The sequence below is a fragment of the Neofelis nebulosa genome, chromosome 6 (genome assembly GCF_028018385.1).
Source record: "Neofelis nebulosa isolate mNeoNeb1 chromosome 6, mNeoNeb1.pri, whole genome shotgun sequence".
NCBI lineage: Eukaryota > Metazoa > Chordata > Mammalia > Carnivora > Felidae > Neofelis > Neofelis nebulosa.
The window spans coordinates 146,221,536-146,241,478 of record NC_080787.1 but is presented as its reverse complement, the minus strand read 5'-3'; the positions used below and the strand labels follow the sequence as shown (position 1 = coordinate 146,241,478).

General features: G+C 43.4%; 1 protein-coding gene across 2 annotated transcripts in view; it reads right to left on the bottom strand.

Moving 5' to 3' along the window:
* Nucleotides 1-19,183, bottom strand: part of TULP4 (TUB like protein 4) — a 243,174-nt gene extending 223,991 nt beyond the window's left edge. For both annotated transcript variants that reach the window (XM_058735765.1, XM_058735767.1), the window contains exon 1: nucleotides 19,036-19,183. The gene's annotated coding sequence lies outside the window, so the exon portion shown is untranslated. The remainder of the gene's footprint in view (nucleotides 1-19,035) is intronic.
* Nucleotides 19,184-19,943: the final 760 nt, after the last annotated feature.

Here is a 19,943-nt window from a genome sequence, read left to right as displayed (position 1 = left end):
CAAAGTTTATGCGGTTTCACAGTTTGGGTCCTTTCATAATTGCTAACAATTACAGGGTATCCCTGACACTTTTTGCAAATTATAGCAAGGAAATCCTTTCCGCTGAACCTCAATGACCTCTTCAACTACTCCATATCCTCCCACAGTTTACCATGAGTGTCACCATTTTCTATGATCACTCAGTTCTTCCCAGAAAATTCTGGAACACACGGAAAACACTCTCTCTAGACACTTGGTTTAATATGGAAAACACGAGTGTTGGTGGCCATGTCTGCCACAGGGACTGAGGAATAGAGGATGCTGGTCTGTGACAGAAGAGAAGAACTAGAAGCATTGAGGGAAGCTAAGAGAGGGGGCCAGAGAGAAGGAAAGAGCTAACAGGACATTCAGGGAGTGTCCCAGTCTCTGGGTCGCATCCGAGACCCAGCTGTATCCCTGCCAATATTGAAGTACACAGCTCAGAAAACTTCCACTAACTTCCCTTCTTCATGCAAGTTCAGTTAGGGCTTTTTTACTTATAACCCAAAAACCTCTAATAATAGAGGGCTCCACAGTCCCTTCTATTGACTGTTTTGAAAAAGGCAAGACAGAAACCTACAGGTGGGGGTGACTGGGTGACTCAGTTGGTTAAGCGTCCGACTTCAGTTCAGGTCACAATCTCACGGTTCATGAGTTCAAGCCCCGTGGACAGCACGAAGCCAGCTTCAGTTTCTGTCCCCCTCTCTCTCTGCTCGTGCTCACGCTCTTTTTCTCTCAAAAATAAATGAACATAAGAAAGAAAGAAAGAAAGAAAGAAAGAAACAAACAAACAAACAAACAAACAAACAAACAAACCTACAGGTGGTAGACTGAACCCAGCAGGGTCCGTAGCCAGAAGGCAACAGGTGCCACCCCAGACCTTGCTTCTCTGGCAGGAGTTACACAGGATACCTCCAAACACACACATCCTCACCAGGGCCACCACAGTTCAGCTCCTCTAGTTAACACAGCAAGTAATGCTACGTTACAGAAGTGAGCTGTTCTCTATCCTACACCCCTGCTTTAAGTATAAATCAGGAGACACGGAGCAGCTCTCGGAATACCACCGAAAACCACTCTGCCTGGAAGTAGAGCCTCCCAGGGCAAGAGCAGCAAACCAAACCCAGAGAAATGGGGGCAGAGCACCTCGATTCTACTTCGCCAGCTGCCATGCGGAAAGGAAGTATATTCCAGTTTAAAATCCAGAGGGATAGCACATTAGAAATAGCAAGCATGCAGGGGCGCCTGGGTGGCGCAGTCGGTTGAGCGTCCGACTTCAGCCAGGTCACGATCTCGCGGTCCGTGAGTTCGAGCCCCGCGTCAGGCTCTGGGCTGATGGCTCGGAGCCTGGAGCCTGTTTCCGATTCTGTGTCTCCCTCTCTCTCAGACCCTCCCCCATTCATGCTCTGTCTCTCTCTGTCTCAAAAATAAATAAACGTTAAAAAAAAAAAAAAAAAAAAAATTTAGAAATAGCAAGCATGCTGATAATTTTTTATATGTATTTGATACAGGGAAAAGCAGCATTCACTATTTTTTAAGTACTTACTGAAAACATCATGGTGGTCACACAATAGTATGAATATACTTAATGCCACTGAACTATATACTTATAAATGATTAAAACGATAAATTTTGTTACCACAATTTAAAACAAAAACAAAAAAACATGACACATTTAAAGAGTTACAGAGACAGACTGAACCCCTCAGTGGCAAACACCATGTACAGTGTCACATGGGATAGTCATGTATGAATGTAATGTGTTTCCTTGCCATGGGCAAGTCAGCACAGAACTGAGACAGACTTGATGGTCAATCTGGGCAGGGAGGCAAAAAGAGCTGTGGTTTTTCAGGGCATGGGGGTGGGGGCTGTTGAACCCAAGCAGCCATCTCCTGAAATTAGTAATAATGAAAAATCACTCTACACAGTCTTATGTTCCCCCACCTCCTAATACCTGATCAGCGTGGTCTTAACATTACTAATTCCTAAGTATTTCAACATAAACTCCTCAGAAGTCACTGCTGGTTTCCTATCAGCCACAAACAGATGGCAACCCAGAAGAGTCCTGTTCCCATTATGCCAACTTGGCGGGAGGCTCACCTGCCACTACCTGAAACATGGATCCCTCCCACTTGTACACAGAAGGCTCCCAAACACAACTAAAATCCTGCCCGGATGCCCACTGATCAGCATCCTTAAAAGCATGGGGGGGAAGTCTCATTACAACTCCACTAATTAATAAGCATAGGGAGGGACTACATCACATCCTAATATAATTACAGGAACACAGCAGCCTCCATCGCACTTCCACTCTACGGTTCAGGCAGCTTCCCCGCCTGCCTGCACTGGGACGTAATCCAGTTTTGCGAACATATCCATATGTATGAGAATCAGAACAGATCTTATTATATCAAACCTGGAGAAAAACCTTTGGAGATGCTAAAAGTTCAATTTCAGATATATTAATGTATCCTTAAAATTTTATTTACAATGGAAGTATCTATCCTGTTTTTGTAACCCCAACACAGATTTCTCAGCTGCAATTTTTTACCTTAAATGATTCAAACCCTAAGAGAATGACAGACATTCATTCACAAATTATGCCTAAATTAAAAAACAAGAAGCAGCGTGTGTGCATGTGCGCGTGTGTGTGCGTATACTGGCAAGGAGGAAGAATCTGGATTATTTACTTCATCAGATTCCAACCAGAGATGCTGTGTTTCCTGGATGTACTTGCTAATTGCCAGGGCCTTTACCACTGACTACTCCTTGCCTGCTCAAATCAAAAACTGACTCTTTGATATGTTAAGCCACGATTTTCTTTAGCAGGGGCAGCTTAACTATAGCTCACTGCCCTCCTGCCATATTTAAATCCTTCAATCGCTCTTCTTTTGCAATAGAAACCAAAATCTTTAAACATGGGATACAAAGCCCAACAGGAAAAGGAATCTCTCAGCAATGCCTCTGCATTTCCTCAAGGAAGCCATCTCTGATGTGCTGATTAGATCAAATTCTACCTTTATACCTTGTACTTCTCCTTCATGGTATGAATGAATGAATCAATCAATCAATCCCCTGATCTGGTAGCTACTACATAGATTAGCATGTCTTTAGGTGTAAGTAACCAATAACCTCAACTCAAATTGCCTTAATCAACAAGGAAACTTATTTTGCATAACTCCGAAGGCAGGATGAGTGCTAGTCTCTGAGTAGTTTTCTCTGCTGTTTTTCTTGGCTCTGTCGTCTCCCGTGCACTGGCTTCATGTTCAGACTGTAGCAAAGTGACTAGAACAATTGTAGGCACCACATCCTGACACAACAATTTTCAGAAGAAAAGGACTATCTAGTGTGGTCATTTTAAGGTTGAGAAGTTTTCCAGAACCTCCTGGCAGACCACCGTCACATCTCACGGGCCAGGACCAGGTTTCTTGCTTACCCCTACAGCAATCACCTACAGAGAATGGACCCAACAGGAGTGGCTGTAACACATCAGGATTTACCCCCGTGCTAAGGATGGATCACTTTCTCTGCATTCAAATGAGGACAAAGAAGAGGTCTAAACAAAACCCAATCTCATTACAAAGGAAGAAGGGAAGAAAAGATGTTAGACCATGAACTCAACAGGTCTGCTAATTATCAATCTGGAATATGTGCTCTGGTCACCAACATTAGACAAGACTGCCAACAGAAAACCTCCACCAGCCTCACCTGCAGTGCATCTATAAAACTGGCAGAACCACTCATCGGGTGCCTGGGTGGCCCAGTCGGTTAAGCGTCCGACTCTAGATTTCGGCTCAGGTCATCATCTCACCATTCATGGGTTTGAGCCCCATGTCGAACTGTCAGCGCAGAGCCTGCTTAGGATTCTCTCACTCCATCTCTGCCCCCTCCCCTGTGCACGCACTCTCTCTCTCTCAAAGTAAATAAATAAACCAAAAAAAAAAAAAAAAACTGGCAGGACCAGCTTGGAGGGGAGGCCACAGGGTGAGCAAAGGGATGAAAGAAAGACTGGTGGGCTGGTGCAGATTCAAGTCCCAAGACTTCTGATTAGCAGTTATGTGACAACAGTCAAATCCTTTGGCCTTGATTTTCTCATAAAATAAGAAAATATGGGGGCGCCTGGGTGGCGCAGTCGGTTAAGCGTCCGACTTCAGCCAGGTCACGATCTCGCGGTCCGTGAGTTCGAGCCCCGCGTCAGGCTCTGGGCTGATGGCTCGGAGCCTGGAGCCTGTTTCTGATTCTGTGTCTCCCTCTCTCTCTGCCCCTCCCCCGTTCATGCTCTGTCTCTCTCTGTCCCAAAAATAAATAAAAAACGTTGAAAAAAAAAAAAAGAAAAGAAAATATGTGCTTGCCATAATGTATAAGGTTGCTGCAAAGACCAAATAAAATGTAGGCATATGTGGAAAAATGCTTTGTAAATTAAGTATTATGCTTATGTAAGCAATTATTATTACTTCAATGGAAAAAAATCACAAGTCACTGAGAAAAATTGCAGGAAAAAAAAAAAAAGGCTGACTCCTATCTAGCCAAATGGAAGCAGTACAATCCACTAAAGGACATATGCTTTAAAAATTATATTCCAATTGGGGCACCTGGGTAGCTCAGTTGGTTAAGCATCTGACTTCATCTCGGGACACGATCTCACAGTTTGTGAGTTTGAGCCCTGCATCAGGCTCTGTCCTGACAGCTCAGAGTCTGAAGCCTGCTTTAGATTCTAGGTCTCCCTCTTTCTCTACCCCTCCCCCACTCTCACTGTGTCTCTCTCAAAAATAAATACAACATTAAAAAAAAATTTTTTTAATTATACTCCAATTCATTTACTTCTGGCTACGCTGGAGGCTTTCCAGTATGACTGACTGATTCTAACAGTTGGGATGGAATGTAGCAATACTACAGAAAACCAAAGCCAGTGTCCTCCTTCTGCTCCTTCACTGATCTCTCCTCCTCAGGCCTGCACAGCCATCATGTTCTGACTGCTTTCTAGACAGAAAGGGTGTGTTTTCCAAGTCAGAAAAGGTTAAGAAAATTTTAGCATTTTTACTTAGAAGGAAGGCTGATTCCAATGCACAAGAAGAAGCTACTTGTTACCTGTGAGAAAGCTCAGCCCAATTCACGTTAACGTATTTAAGTTGAGAAGTTTGTAGACAGTTAAGTACAAAGGCATCTAAGGCCTTCCTGCCAATGCTATTTCTACCAGGCAATGTAGGCATGAAGCCACCCAACATGGCTTCTGTTTTACCTAATTCCCTGCCTGCCCTCTCCAACTCTTACTTCTGTTCATCTGTCTCCATTTTGGGCTAGGGTAGAGAGGCGCAAGGAAGCCATAGATATTGAAGAGTAAGACAGGCACTGGTCTGTGCCATCCACATTTTTCTCCTTGGGTACCACACCTCATTTGGCAATAAAGTCAGAAGACTGGTCATGCCTAGCACCAAGATTCTGAAGGGTGAAAGTAGTGATATGCTGGGTTTACCTTGATGTATAGAGCATAAAAACTTGCTCACAGTGAGGGTGCCTTTCTCTCCTAGAGTTAAAAATCAACAACATATCATGATTTCCCACTCTGGTCCAGGCAGAAGCAAAATGAGTAACAGCATGAGAACAAAGATACCTTAGGAATGGACAATGGAAGCAGCACAGGCAGTGTGGACAATTTGAGAGGCATCTCTAGGCCCAAGTTCCTTGGGTGTCTGTCACACAAGCACAACAGTGCCACTGCCAGGATCTATGCTCCCTGGGGGCACATGTGTCTGATAAGACCAGACCAGTAACCAAGAACATGATCCATCTAGGGGCGCCTGGGTGGCTCAGTTGGTTAAGCGTCCGACTTCAGCTCAGGTCATCTCGCGATCTGTGAGTTTGAGCCCCACATCAGGCTCTGTGCTGACAGCTCAGAGCCTGATGCCTGCTTCAGATTCTGTGTCTCCCTGTCTCTCTACCCTTCCCCCACTCATGCTCTGTCTCTCTCTCTCAAAAAATAAACATTAAAAAGAAGAAGAAGGAGGAGGAGGAGGAGGAGGAGGAGGAGGAGGAGGAGGAGCAGCAGCAGCAGCAGCCGCCGCCGCCGCCGCCGCCGCAGCAGATGCTCCCTCTAAATCCCCTGCATGTGAGAACGGGCTATAAACATTCTCCACAAACGTGCTGTAAGCACAGCTATTCTACAGAGCATGTTGCCGTTTATAGCCTCTTTAACACCCACCCCATTTAATGCAACCTAGCGCCCTGGGAGGACATTAGTGAAAACTCTGGTGAGATCTAAATGAAGTCAAGAGCTTAGTTAATAATCACGCACCAGTGTCTCAGCGCCTGGGTGGCTCAGTTGGTTAAGTGTCCCAACTCTTGGTTTTGACTCAGGTCATGATTTCACAGTTGTAAGATCAAGCCCCACATCAGGGTCAGCACAGAGCCTGCTTGGGGTTCTCTTCTCTCTCTCTCTTCACCCCTCCTCCCAAAATAAATAAACTTAAAAAAAATAAATAATGATGTACCAGTGTCTTAGTTTTGCCCATGTTCTGTAGTTACATAGGCTATTAACAGTAGAGGAAGCTGGGTGAAGGGCATACAGGAACTCCTTATACTATCCTTGCGCCTTTTCTGTAAATCCAAAATTATTCCAAAATAAAAACCTTATTTTAAAAAGTTAATAATACTTGTCTGCTTAAAAGCAAGAGAGAAAGATAAAAAATACTCCAAGGAAAGCTTTCTAAGAAAAACATCAAAGTCAAAACACGGAAAAAGGACTGGTAGACTTGAATACATAGAAAACATATACTTTTACACATCAAAATGTGTCATGAACAGACTTCCAGTTGAAAGGCAACCAACAAACTGGGAAAATATTTATACAGCAAAAAGGGGGGTTAGTATCCATAATATAGTAAACTTTTTATTTAAAGAAAAAAAAAGACTACATGCCTAGATGCTCTATCTGCTACAACTGCTTTCACACATTTCAGATCTATAGCATACCCAAACTCAAACTCAGAGGCTCTATAAACCACATGTTTCTTCCCGTTCTAAGCATTAGCTCCAATTCCCCCTAGCCTGGGAGTTCTGCTAGAGAAAGCAAAGCTTCAATTCAGCGTTCCAAGAGGCAGCTAGCTTCTGTTTAATTCGTTTGACCACTCTTAACCAAAGTCTCCTTCTAGAATCCAAAACTCTTTTCCTCTTTATGTTCTGAGTATGCCAAGCTTAGCTACTTGGTGCCCATAATAGTGAAAATAGGTCAAACCACAACCAGAAGTGAGAGCCCTGAGCAAAAACAAAGGCCCTGACTGGCAAACCAGACTCAAAACTTCTGTACCAGCCAATCAGGCGGTAGCCAAAAGAAAGCAGAAAGCCTGTGCCACAGGTAAACAGGCATCTCCCACTCAGAGCCCCACTTACTTGCATTTCTAGAGATAGAGTCAAAGAAAAAGCATCTTTTTTTTTTTTATTTTTTTAACGTTTATTTATTTTTGAGACAGAGAGACAGAGCATGAACAGGGGAGGGGCAGAGAGAGAGAGAGATACAGAATCTGAAACAGGCTCCAGGCTCTGAGCCGTCAGCACAGAGCCTGACACGGGGCTCGAACTCACAGACCGTGAGATCATGACCTGAGCCGAAGTCGGACACTTAACCGACCAAGCCACCCAGGCGCCCCAAGAAAAAGCATCTTTTTAAACAACATACAGTGACATCTAACTCAGAGGTTTATATTCAAACCAATCTATCTTAGTAATTTACCGACTGTTGTTTTTTCTGTTTTTAAATTTAGAAGTAGGGGCACCTGGGTGGCTCAGTCAGCTGAGCGTCAGACTCTTGATTTCAGCTCAGGTCATGATCCCAGGGTTATGAGATGGAGTCCCATGTCAGGCTCAGCACTGAACGTGGAGCCTGCTTAAGATTCTCTCTCTCTCTCTCTCTCTCTCTCTCTCTCTCTCTCTCTCCCCCTCTGCCCCTCTCCCCTCTCCCTCTCTCTCAAATTTTAAAATTTTTAAAAAAATTTAGAAGGAGACTGAGAAAATATATAGAGAATATATATATTCAAAGAGAGAATATATAGAGTAGTCCTCCCTCTTATCCTCAAGGGATACATTCCAGCACCCCCCCCCCCATGCCTGAAACTGCAAACAGTACTGAACTCTACTTATGTTATGTTTTTCCCTATATACTTACCTATGATAAAACTTAATTTATAAATTAGGCACAATAAGAGATAATAACTAATAATAAAACAGAACAATTACAACAATATACGTAACAAAAGTTATGTGAATGTGGTCTCTCCCTTTCTCTGAAAATACCTTGTACTATACTCACCCTACTTCTTGTGATGATGTGAGATGATAAAATGCCTATGTGATAAGATGAATGACGCAAGCACTGTGAAGGAGCTTTAGGCTACCAGAGACCTTCTGATGCTACATCAGGAGGATCACCTGTTTCCAGACTGCAGTTGACAGCGGGTAACTGAAACCTAAAACCGCAGAAAGCAAAACTTCGGTAAGGGAGGACTACTGTACTTCTTTCGAGACGTCCCCATACATATATCACTTGTACTCAGTTAGAATATTAAGAATATTAGCCATACTATCATATTAAAAATTAAGTAGCAGAAAGTTATAAATCTCATGCTATATTGAAGTTCCACATATAAAACAATATAGAGGCCCAGAAACAAAATATTTTTCACATAGAAAAGAGTGTGACCATGATTAAAACCACTGGACTAAAAATTCAGTGGCTGATATACAATGGAGTATTACTTGGCAATCAAAAAGAATGAAATGTTGCCATTTGCAGCTGCGTGGATAGAACTGGAGGGTATTATGCTAAGTGAAATTAGTCAGAGAAAGACAAAAATCATATGACTTCATTCATATCAGGACTTTAAGAGACAAAGCAGATGAACATGAGGGAAGGGAAACAAAAATAATATAAAAACAGGGGGGGACAAAACAGAAGAGACTCATAAATATGGAGAACAAACTGAGGGTTGCTGGAGGGCTTGTGGGAGGGGGGATGGGCTAAATGGGTAAGGGGCATTAAAGAATCTAGTCCTGAAATCATTGTTTCACTATACGCTAACTAATTTGGATATAAATTTTAAAAAATAAAAAAATAAACATTTAAAAAATAAACATTTAAAAAATTAAAAAAAAGAATTCAGTGGCTGAAAGTTTGCATCCCAATTGATTTACTCTCTTCTCCCCAATATTGGGGATCGCTATTGCCTTACTTATATGGAGCTTCCTATGCTCTGAGATGGCCCACTTCTCAAAATCAGTATGTGGTAATAGCACTTAAGGCCAGGTGGACACAGAATGAAAACAAAGGATTTAAACCAAATCCTCACTTCTAGAAGCTCATTTGTGATCTAATTTGTGAATAAGGCCAGACTCCCCAGCACGCCTCCTTCTCCAGACATATCACTTGGGTCCACTTTACCACTCCTTAGCATCAAAGGAGGTTCAACTCAAACCAATTTCACTAGAAATTAACAATCCAGTAGAAGGTTTGATAATAACAGACTAAAATTAAAAGGTTGAAAGTAATTGGCTTAAATTGAACCTCCACAGATTATTGGTATCTGCCACATGACAGTGCTTACCCCGATTCCACAAAAAGTTTTGGCTGTCTTCCATTCGCCAGAGAAACAGAATGATTCCCCAAAACCAAACACTTGCCATCTCTCCATGTCAGGTGAAAGAGAAAGAACTTCACCATATGAACACAGGCAAAGGAGAGCCAAAGAGGTTGCATTTCTATGATCATTAGTTTAGCCAAGGAGACCACAGTTACATGCAACACACAGAATGTGACATCCCTAAGCTCTCAGAATTAAAAACGATGCACCATCTCTGAACCACACGATCAACTTTGAGACGTTTCTACTTATTTACAATAAACGTAATACATTAAATTCATAGAGAGCTGATTTCAAATCACCTTGTAAACATTATTGCTTCTTTATATACCCCTGCAAAGGAAAGCATTTTTAGCCTAGGAAGGACCTCCAATGGTACTTAATGTTTCTGTATCACATTTCTTGCACATAAATACACATAAGATACAAATACTATTCACTATATTGTATCACAATTTTTTTTCAAAACATTAATTTTAATTAATGAAAAACCTAAATAAACCTATTTCATAGAACAATGAAATTGTGAGGCTTGTTAATAGCAGTGATTAAAAATTAAAGGTGATGTAATCAGATAAAACTGAATTATGGTGACAATCTGTGGGCTGCACATATCAGTACTTTGCTCTCCACTGACAATACACAGTCCTGGATGTCACAGCCATTACAATGGTGAGGAGGAGGGAGATGCAAAATCAAATACAAATAGGATGCCATAAATCCAAAAAGGCTGGGAACTGAAGCTCCAGTAAGCTATCACAGATACATTGTGGGCAGCACCCCAACCCTACACTGAATTTATTCCCAAGTACCTTAGAATCAAAGCTGGGTAAGGGGACAAAACAAGATGCATGCCACTTTCCTTCTCACTTCTGTTCCAGTATTTAAATTACTAAAGGAATAAGACAAGCAAACTGTGAGCTATCTTCTAAGAATTGTGTCTTTACCCAAGCATTTCAAATATTACAGAATTTATTATTCAAATATCAGAAAATTAGTCCAGAAAAGTTAACCTCCTAATGTAGGAAACCCAAGATTGGGTTTCTCATTTCATGGGAAAAGATGACATGAACAAAAATGAAAAAGGTTCAAACTATTTGTAAGGGCTGGAAAACCTCAGTGACCTGAGTCCTAACAACATTCATTCTCCTTGGCTATGCCCATGATTCAACCTCCTTAAACTTACTTCTCTAAATTAAAAACAGGTTATCATTTTTTTTAAGACCTTCCTCTCAAATTTGACAAATGTCAATACACAGTTAAAATTTTCTGATTATTTAATAATTCACAAAATTATGAATGCCTAAAATGCCAGCTTTGGTTGACCAGGGTTTTCATACACAGCATAAGCCTAACTTCCTATGCTGCATGTTTTGATATCATTGTTGGTGAACTATCCATCTGGTTTTGTGGCTAAGCAGGTATGTGCTGGTTGTCTGAAGCTTAAGAAGCTGATTATGTGTCAAGATAATCCTGTATATTCTCAGTACATAGTAACATCACCGCTTGTCAACTTGTCAGGAATAAGAAAACTGTCCCGGTATTAACAGCTCAGCCTGTTGCTCACAGAGGACCTCTGATACCACTATTTTATCACAATGATCGATAACAATGCCATGTGTTTTCCCCAGGGAGGTAACATATACTCGCAACAGCCCAATATGAAGAAAAAGAACATAGGGGACAGCAAACACGGCACTGAACGGGTCTTCTACACAAGACTTGATTTCCCTTGCCAGAGACTGAAAATTATACACACACAAATGAGGAATAACTGCCTCAAGTTTAAACTTCTCTTCATTTTGTCATTTGTAAAAAAACTGGTGAAGGAAACGTTCAGCAGGATGAAAGAACTCAGTGACATCTGTCTATAACATTGAAGTGGAATTTGAAAACATTGAAAAAGTTTTTGAAAGTAGATACAAAAGAGACTTTAGAACCCAGTGTTCCAACCAGTAACTAGCTGGATCAACATCTGAGACTTAAAAGTAAAGGTGGAGACTTCTCTCACAAAGATTATTCATTAAAAAGGCCAACTTCAGGGCAACTTGCTGGCTGAGTCGGTAGAGCATGTGACTCTTGATCTCAGAGTTGTTAAGTTTGGTGTAGAGATTACTTAACATAAAATCTTTAAAAAATTATTTAAAAAGCCAACTTCTTAGTGTTAACTAAACATGAGAAAGCTGATGTAACAAAAACTTTAACCCAGTATCTCTACCATGCCTATTCCAAGCTGGGAGGAGATATCTATGTATCAAGACTCTAAAAAGAGGGACGCCTGTCGATTAAGCATCCAATTCTTGGTTTCAGCTCAAGTCATGATCTCACAGTTTGTGAGATGAAGCCGCAAGTCAGGCTCTGTGCTGCCAGCACAGAGCCTGCTTGGGATTCTCCGTCTCTGTCTTTCTCTGTCCCTCCCTTCCCCGCCCCCCCCCCCGCCAAAATAGATAAATATTAAATATATATATATTTAAAAGACTACCAACGAGAGCAGAAATAACTGTAACAACATAACACCTTATATTATGCGTTTCCAAAGCCTTTCACATCCATTAAGGTCTAAATTGAGTCTTTAATTTAAGTGAGAAATTAGTATCTTAAATTGTAGTGTGTGTTATCTTTCTCAGAGCTCTTTCACATCCATATTGACTCTAATTGTGCTTTTGATTAAAAATAATTAACAGTGAAAAAGTCATTCAAATAAGTCTATATTATCTGCACAGCACCTCTCCACACCTAGAGAATAATTCTCTACACTCTACAACCTACTATACCATTACTATTGGAGGATGTCCATAAACACTACTTTTCAATTCTAATCTTAAAATTCTTTCAAGGGCGGGTATTGTTGACACCACATACGAGTACAAAGACTTCTATTCCTACTCATTGACATCAGAGAAATATATCTGATTCTGAATTAGTCACATTTAAAGAAGGGGCACCTGGGTGGCTCAGACGGTTAAGCATCCGACTTCAGCGCAGGTCATGATCTCACCACTACTTGTAAGTTTGAACCCTGCGTCGGGCGCTGTGCTGACAGCTCAGAGCCTGCTTCAGATTCTGTGTCTCCATCTCTCTCTGCCCCTCCCCCACTCGCACTGTGTGTGTGTGTCTCTCTCTCTCTCTCTCTCTCAAAAATAAACATTAAAAAAAATTTTAAGGGAAAAATAGCTTAACTTTTAAAATCCACAAATAACCCAAAATTTTAATTACAACCCATTGTTTTCTACGAAAGCAAGAAACCAAATAGACTTGACCTGCTGGTATAGGTCTTACTATGTGAAAATGAGATGGTAAAGGGAAAAGACCAAGCTTATCAGAGTTTGCAGCAATTTATGGAAATGTAATTAATTCAATATTTCTAAGCAAAGAGCTTAATTTTAACTAAATACGAATTGGCACTTATCTCCCATCTTCCTTGAATGTCTTCTCCTTTCTTTAGTTAAAAGTACCCCAACTCTCACTGTGACTCCTCCTGTATTCCATAATGTCTTTGTGAAACAACTGAGAGCAATCACACACACACACTAAAAACACCCCACACATGGCAAATTACCCTAACTAGGCCAATCATATTCCCTCTCTCCAAGAAGACTGCATCTTAAGACCCAAGAATGAAACCAGTTGGTGCAGTCTTTGAGACTTGGTGACCAGAAGAGACCATCCATTTGGTGGTTCCCAAAGCCTAGATGCTCAGAGGCGTGGTTCTTGGCATCCAAAGCCTTGCTGTTCCGCATTTTCTATGCCTATATTTGACATAAGTTTCTATGCCTTACAGTTCTGTAACCTGCCTTTGAATCAATAATATATCACAGGCATCTTTCCAGACTGGAAATAATATAGATCCATATCTTTATTTTCAATGGCTGCCTGGAATGAAAGTACAACCTATTTAATCAATTCCTTACTTATTTACTATATAATTATATACGGTAAATAGTTCCTTATTACTAACATATATCTTTGCTAACTTTTCCTACTATATATTTCTTTAGGATAAATTCCTAAATATAGATTTTCTGGATTAAAGGCTATGCAAGTTTTATATTTTGATACATAACAGCATTTAGAATGAATGCATCAATTTATATCTCTACTAAAACAGAAAGTACACATTTCCCTTCATCTTCACCAACACTGGAAATTACTATCCACCTTATTCCCATTTCAAACTGAGAGATGCCCAAATATTAAGACTACCAGTAGAAGTTATAGAAGTAATCATAATAACATAATACTTTACATACAGTAAGTCTATAGTTTCACATCCAGTAAGGTGTAAATTGAGTCTGAATAATACTGCCAATACAACAAACTCAAAATGGTGTCAGGGGCACCCGGGTGGCTTAGTTGGTTAAGCATCTGACTCTTGATTCCCAGTCAGGTCATGATCCCTCAGTTGTGAGATCAAGCCCTGCACCGGGCTCAACATGGAGCCTGCTTGGGATTCTCTCTCTCAAAATAAATAAATAAACATTTAAAAATTGGTGATGGGGCACCTAAATGGCTCAGTCAGTTAAGCATCCAACTCTTGATCTCAGCTCAAGTCTTGATTCAGGGTCATGAGTTCAAGCCCTGTGCTGGGTATGAAGCCTACTTTAAAAAAAAAAAAAAAAAAAAAAAGCACAGTAGTAAAAAAAAAAATTTTTTTAAATTAAAAAATGGCATCTTAGCTGGCTTAGGCTGTCCGAACAAAATTCTACAGACTGGTTGTCTTAAACAACAGAAGTTTTTCCCACACAGTTCTGGAAGCTGGGAAGTCCAAGATTAAAATGCCAGCAAGGTAGGTTTCATTCTGAGGCCTCTCCTATGGTTTGTAGGCAGTTGCCATCTGGCCATGTGCTCACATGACCTCTTCTTGGGCATGACTGGAACAGGGGTCACCAAGCTCTCTGGTGTCTCTTCTTATAAGGACACTAATCCTATGAGAGCTCCACCCTCATGACCTCACCTAACCCTAATTACTTCTCAAAGGCCCCATTTCCAAATACCACTATACTGTAGGTTAGAGACTCAACATACAAATTCAGGGGAGACACATTCAGCCCACAACAAATGGCATTTTATCACACTTTTAATTTCATTTCTTTAATTACTAGTGAAATTAAGTATTTTAATACACTTATTGGTCATTTATTTTTCCTTTTATTCCCTCCCTTTAAAAAATGGTCTGTTCTGATTCCAAATCTGGAATAGGAAGGGTACAGGATGAGCCTGGAACATCTCATCATACCAGAAAGCAAAGAAGCTACTAGACATTATTAGAGGCATGTCATAAGGACTTGGAGCCAACCTGACTAAGCTTTAGTCAAAAAGGGCAGTGTGAGCATGAAAAGGAAACTAACTGAAATACACCATAAATGCTAACTAGAGATGTTCATAAAGATACTCAAAAAAAAAAAAAAGAGAGAGAGAGAGAGAGAAAGAGAGAGAGAGACACCTGAGTTGTGGCTCAGTCAGTTGAGCATCTGACTTTGGCTCAGGTCATGATCCTGTGGTTCATGAGTTTGAGCCACATATCAGGCTCTGTGCTGTCAGTGTAGAGCCCGCTTCGGATCCTCTGTTGCCTCTCTCTCTGCTCCTCCCACACACGTGCGCACACACTCTCTCTCAAAAATAAACAAACATTTAAAAAAATAAAATGATTTGGGGCGCCTGGGTGGCGCAGTCGGTTAAGCGTCCGACTTCAGCCAGGTCACGATCTCGCAGTCCGTGAGTTCGAGCCCCGCGTCGGGCTCCGGGCTGATGGCTCGGAGCCTGGAGCCTGTTTCCGATTCTGTGTCTCCCTCTCTCTCTGCCCCTCCCCCGTTCATGCTCTGTCTCGCTCTGTCCCAAAAATAAATAAATAAATAAATAAACGTTGAAAAATAAATAAATAAAATGATTATAAAAAAAAGAGATAAAGAAGGAAGCCCTCATCTGTCACCGTTGGAGTATGCTAGGGAAATCATTCATGATTTTAGAAAGAGGTAAATAAAGGGAAATACACATTTTCCCCATCCTGCCTATACAATCCATACCTCAGGGTGAGCCCTATATATTCTTCCATACAGCAAAATATACTGCCATTATAACATTAACTAGGAAATAAGAACATCATCTGCATCACCTGCAAATTTCAGAAAGATGCACCCTATGTCACAATCCACATGCAAAGGAAATGACAGGACCCAGCAAGGATGTAACATACATATTAGTTTTATCCCCTATGGATCCTATTTTTTTAAAGGTACCGTGCATTAAATAAGTAATTTTCTTGTTGTAACACAAGTATCTATAATCTCCAGGGATAGCTCCCCATCATCATGAGGTTACTAGGACTGCTAACATTCAGTATAAAATTTGTTTGTAAACAAAATGTGATATACACATATGTACATGGTACACACATACACTACTGGAACATGTATTATTAAGCCTTAAAAAGGAAGGAAGTTCTAACACATGCTACAACATGGACGAACCCCGAGGACATGCTAAGTGAAATACGCCAGTCACAAAAGGACAAATACGGTATAAATGGACTTATAGAAGAGACCTCATGTAGTCAAACTCAGAGAGAAAGTGGAAGCGTGACTGCCAGCAGTTGAGGGGGAAGGGATGGGAAGCTGTTGTTTAGTGAGCACAATGTTTCAGTGTAGGAAGATGGAAAGTTCTGACCACGGATAGTGGTCCCGGCTGCACAACTGCATGCATGTACTAATGCCAGTGAACTATTAGGATGATAAGTTTCTTATGTGTATTTTGCCACACAAGAAATAGTATGTTTAGTATGTTAGAATTCAGTAACTGAGTTAACATTATCCCAGCTAAATTAAAAGAGATTTTATACTTTAATTACATATTCCCTGCAGTCTCAGCAGCCTCACTAACGGCAAATGAACCGTCTCAGTACGGGACTATTGAAAATACTTTCACAGAGTCCTGACAAGGAGTCAATACGATACCTAAATCAGAGCATTTCATAACAAAAGTTTTACTCAGTTTTTTAATGAAGTTTTATGACTCACATGCATTAGCTGGGCCACTCTATCTTCAATCTTTCTCCACACACACAGAAAAGAACAGGAGGGAAACTGTAATTGATACTGTAAACGCAGTGGAACAGATGAAGAACAATATCCTAGCTTAGCCACACACATGGTAGGCACTCAATAAATAAACATTCCTGATTTCGGATGCTCCGTGAATCTGCTGTAAAACCAAAAAGAAAACCTGGGCTTCACATTCTGTCTGGCACACCAGCCACGTGAGAGGGCTGACATTCCACCCCAAGGAAGGCTGCTGTCTCTTTACCCTTCTTCCATTAGCTGGGATCTCAGCACCGATGCTGAAACACCTTTCATTCACCATGTATCCTTTTACGGGTTAAAGAATTTTTTTTTCAATTCAGAGTTTGGGTGGGGAAACAATGTGAATAACCAAACGGCCACTCTTATGGCTCCATATGAAAAACAGAAAGTTCGTAAGATACACGCACCTCTTCTAAATGAAGTCAGTTTTAAAGTGTACAGTAGAAAACACATTATTATTACTTCTCGGGCACAAGAAGCAATCCTGGCTTTCTGCTCTTACACCCCTGTCTGAAAGCTCCACTGTGTTAAAAATTTTCCCCATATGACTTCCTCTAACTCAGGTCTACATACTTGTGACTCTAGAGGTCAACCACTTCCCCCATCACATGAAGATCCTGCTATTTTCACAGCCCTTACTAAAAGAGAGTACTTGAAATTCTTAAAGAAAATGCACATCCTCAAATAACTCCTTCATACAAATTAAGTACTATTCTTCAAATTGAGGGACTAAACGCTAGATTTAGCTACTCACAATTTATTCATTTCTGGGACGGTAAACTATCAAGAAATAAGGGGGACGCCAGTCTGCATGTGGCTATCATTGCAAAACGTTGAGATCAGCTTCCAAAACGCCCCAGCAGCCAGCCAGGAGTCTGGGCGGCTGCTCTCTGGATTGCAGGGTGGCTTATGTGCAAGGTGCCCTGTCACTTCATATCCATCACCACCTCAACCCCCAGCTCTCCGGTGCTATGGGGCCTGGGGACGAGCCCTCTCCAGAACCACAGCGCGATTCCCAGGGGCCCTGCGGGCAAGAACTAAAAAAAAAACTCCAGTTAGGAAGAAATGGAAACCTGAGACACAGAGAGGCAGGATGAAAGGGACCCCCACAAAGATAGATTTTTACATTCTTGAAAACCTTAGAAATAAATGATTTTTCTCTGGGCTTTTTCAAAAAGCTGACTACTGGGCACCCTTAAGGCGCTGCTGGACTGAAAATACAAAGAAGAGAGCCCCCAAATACAGAAATCCAGGAAACCGATCCCTGCGAGGGAAGCTGATGGTCCCCAAGAAGACAAGTGTCAGAAGACTTTCCGATCACCACAGCAATTTAGCAGGTAAGTCGCATCCATCCCCGGTAGGACTGTGTCACCCTCATTTCTTCCACAAAGCTAGGTGGCCCTCACCTTTCCAACCTTGAAGTGGTGTGACAGGAAAAAGTAGACACCTCTCTCTGTGCTAATTGCCCTAGCGGGTCAAACTTCAGAACCAGCATCATGCACTTTGTTTTCAAGCGCAGGGAGAAGAGGAAGGGTTGGTATTCTGAGCGGAATCTCCGTGATTTGCCAGAGGAAACAGCACAGACCAGACAGCAGAAGCGCCAGCATTTCCATGCAGCTGCCACGACAGGTGACCGGGCCGCTTTGCAGACACCCCGCTCGCTCGGGGGGTTTCACCGAGGTGGGGCGGGAAGGAAGGGGGAAGCAGGGAGGGAGACAGACTGGAGGACGAGAAGGTGGGCAGAGGCAGGGAGGGAAATCCACTCCATCCAGACGTTGGGGAGGAAGAGGAGGAGCACAGCCCCGTCTCCCTGGGGAAACCGTTTTAAGGGATTTTCTGTCTCCACAATTAAGAAAAAAAAAAAAATGGCTCCAAGCCAAACGCCTCCTGATTTACACACACACACGCACACCAAGCTCTATTTCGCCCCATTTTCGTGTACGCTGAAACAAAAGGCTAAATCAGCAGCCAGCGCCGCCCGGAGTCCGGTGTCCGCCACCCTCTCCCACCGCGCCCTCGGGAGAGCCCACCCAAGGCGGCCCGCCCGCCGCCCCCCGCCCGAGCACCGGCCCTCCCGCCGAGCCGGGGCGCTGCCGCCCTCCCCGCCCGGCGCCGCCCGACGCGCCCCCGGCCCGCGCGCGCACAGGGGCCTGGCCGGAGCCTGGGGGCCGGGCGCCCACCTCGAGGGACGGGCGCCCGGCCGGGCTCGGGAGGGCGCTCCCGGCGGCGCTGGGGCCCGTCGCCTCCTCGCCAGGGAGGGCGGCAGCGCCCGGCCCCGGGCGCCCGTGACAGCGGCCCCGCTCCCGCCTCACCTCCGAGCGCCCGTGGCGGCGGCCCCGCGCTCCTCCGCGCCTCTCCGCCTCCGCCTCCAGCAGCCCCGCGCCGCCGCCGCCGCCACCGCCGCCGCCGCCGCCTCCCCCCCGCGTCTCGGCCGAGTCTCCGCCTCCCTCAGCCGCCGCCGCCGCCGCCGCCGCCGCCGTTGGGCCCGGCTCCGCGCCACGTGACCGCGCCACGTGACCCGGCGCGGCTGGCGGGCGCCTCCCCGGCCGGCCTCGCGCCCTCGCGCGCGGGGAACCCGCGTCCCGGCGGTTGACGCCCGCCCCCGGTTGTGCTGGGCGCCCCCTGTTCCGCCACCCTCACCTCGCCTTCTGCCCCCGCCCGGCCGGCCACCTGCTCCCACTCACGAAACCCCGAGCTCCACAGCGCCTGCACGCTCACACGAACACACTCACGCGTGCACACACGCACACGAGCACACACCGGCGCTCACAAGCGCACGCACTCACACGAGCACACACCAGCCCTCACGCGCGTGCACACGCACATCTCGCAGCCCTCGCCTTTCAGGGCTACTTCACAGCCTGTGACAACAATGAAAATAATTCAAGCAGTCCGGTCTGGACCCACCTAACTTGAGAAATCCTTCCTACCCAGTAATGGGATGGTTGTGTGCGCTGCCCTAACTTAATGTGAGCCGGGAGTGGACATCACATTTCGTCTTAAGTTGAAAGCCACTAGCAAGCACAGATTTGCTTGTGCTATGAACCAATGTAGTCATTCAGGTGTCTGTGATGGTGATCTCAGACCTCAGTATTTTTTTTCAGTTGGTCTTACAGAGAAAAGACTAGAGAGCCTCGTTTTCACTCAGAGAAAAAGAATTCACAGGTTTTCTCCCCTATTAAGTGGATGTCCTGCAAGGAAGGCAAACTTTATGCATCTG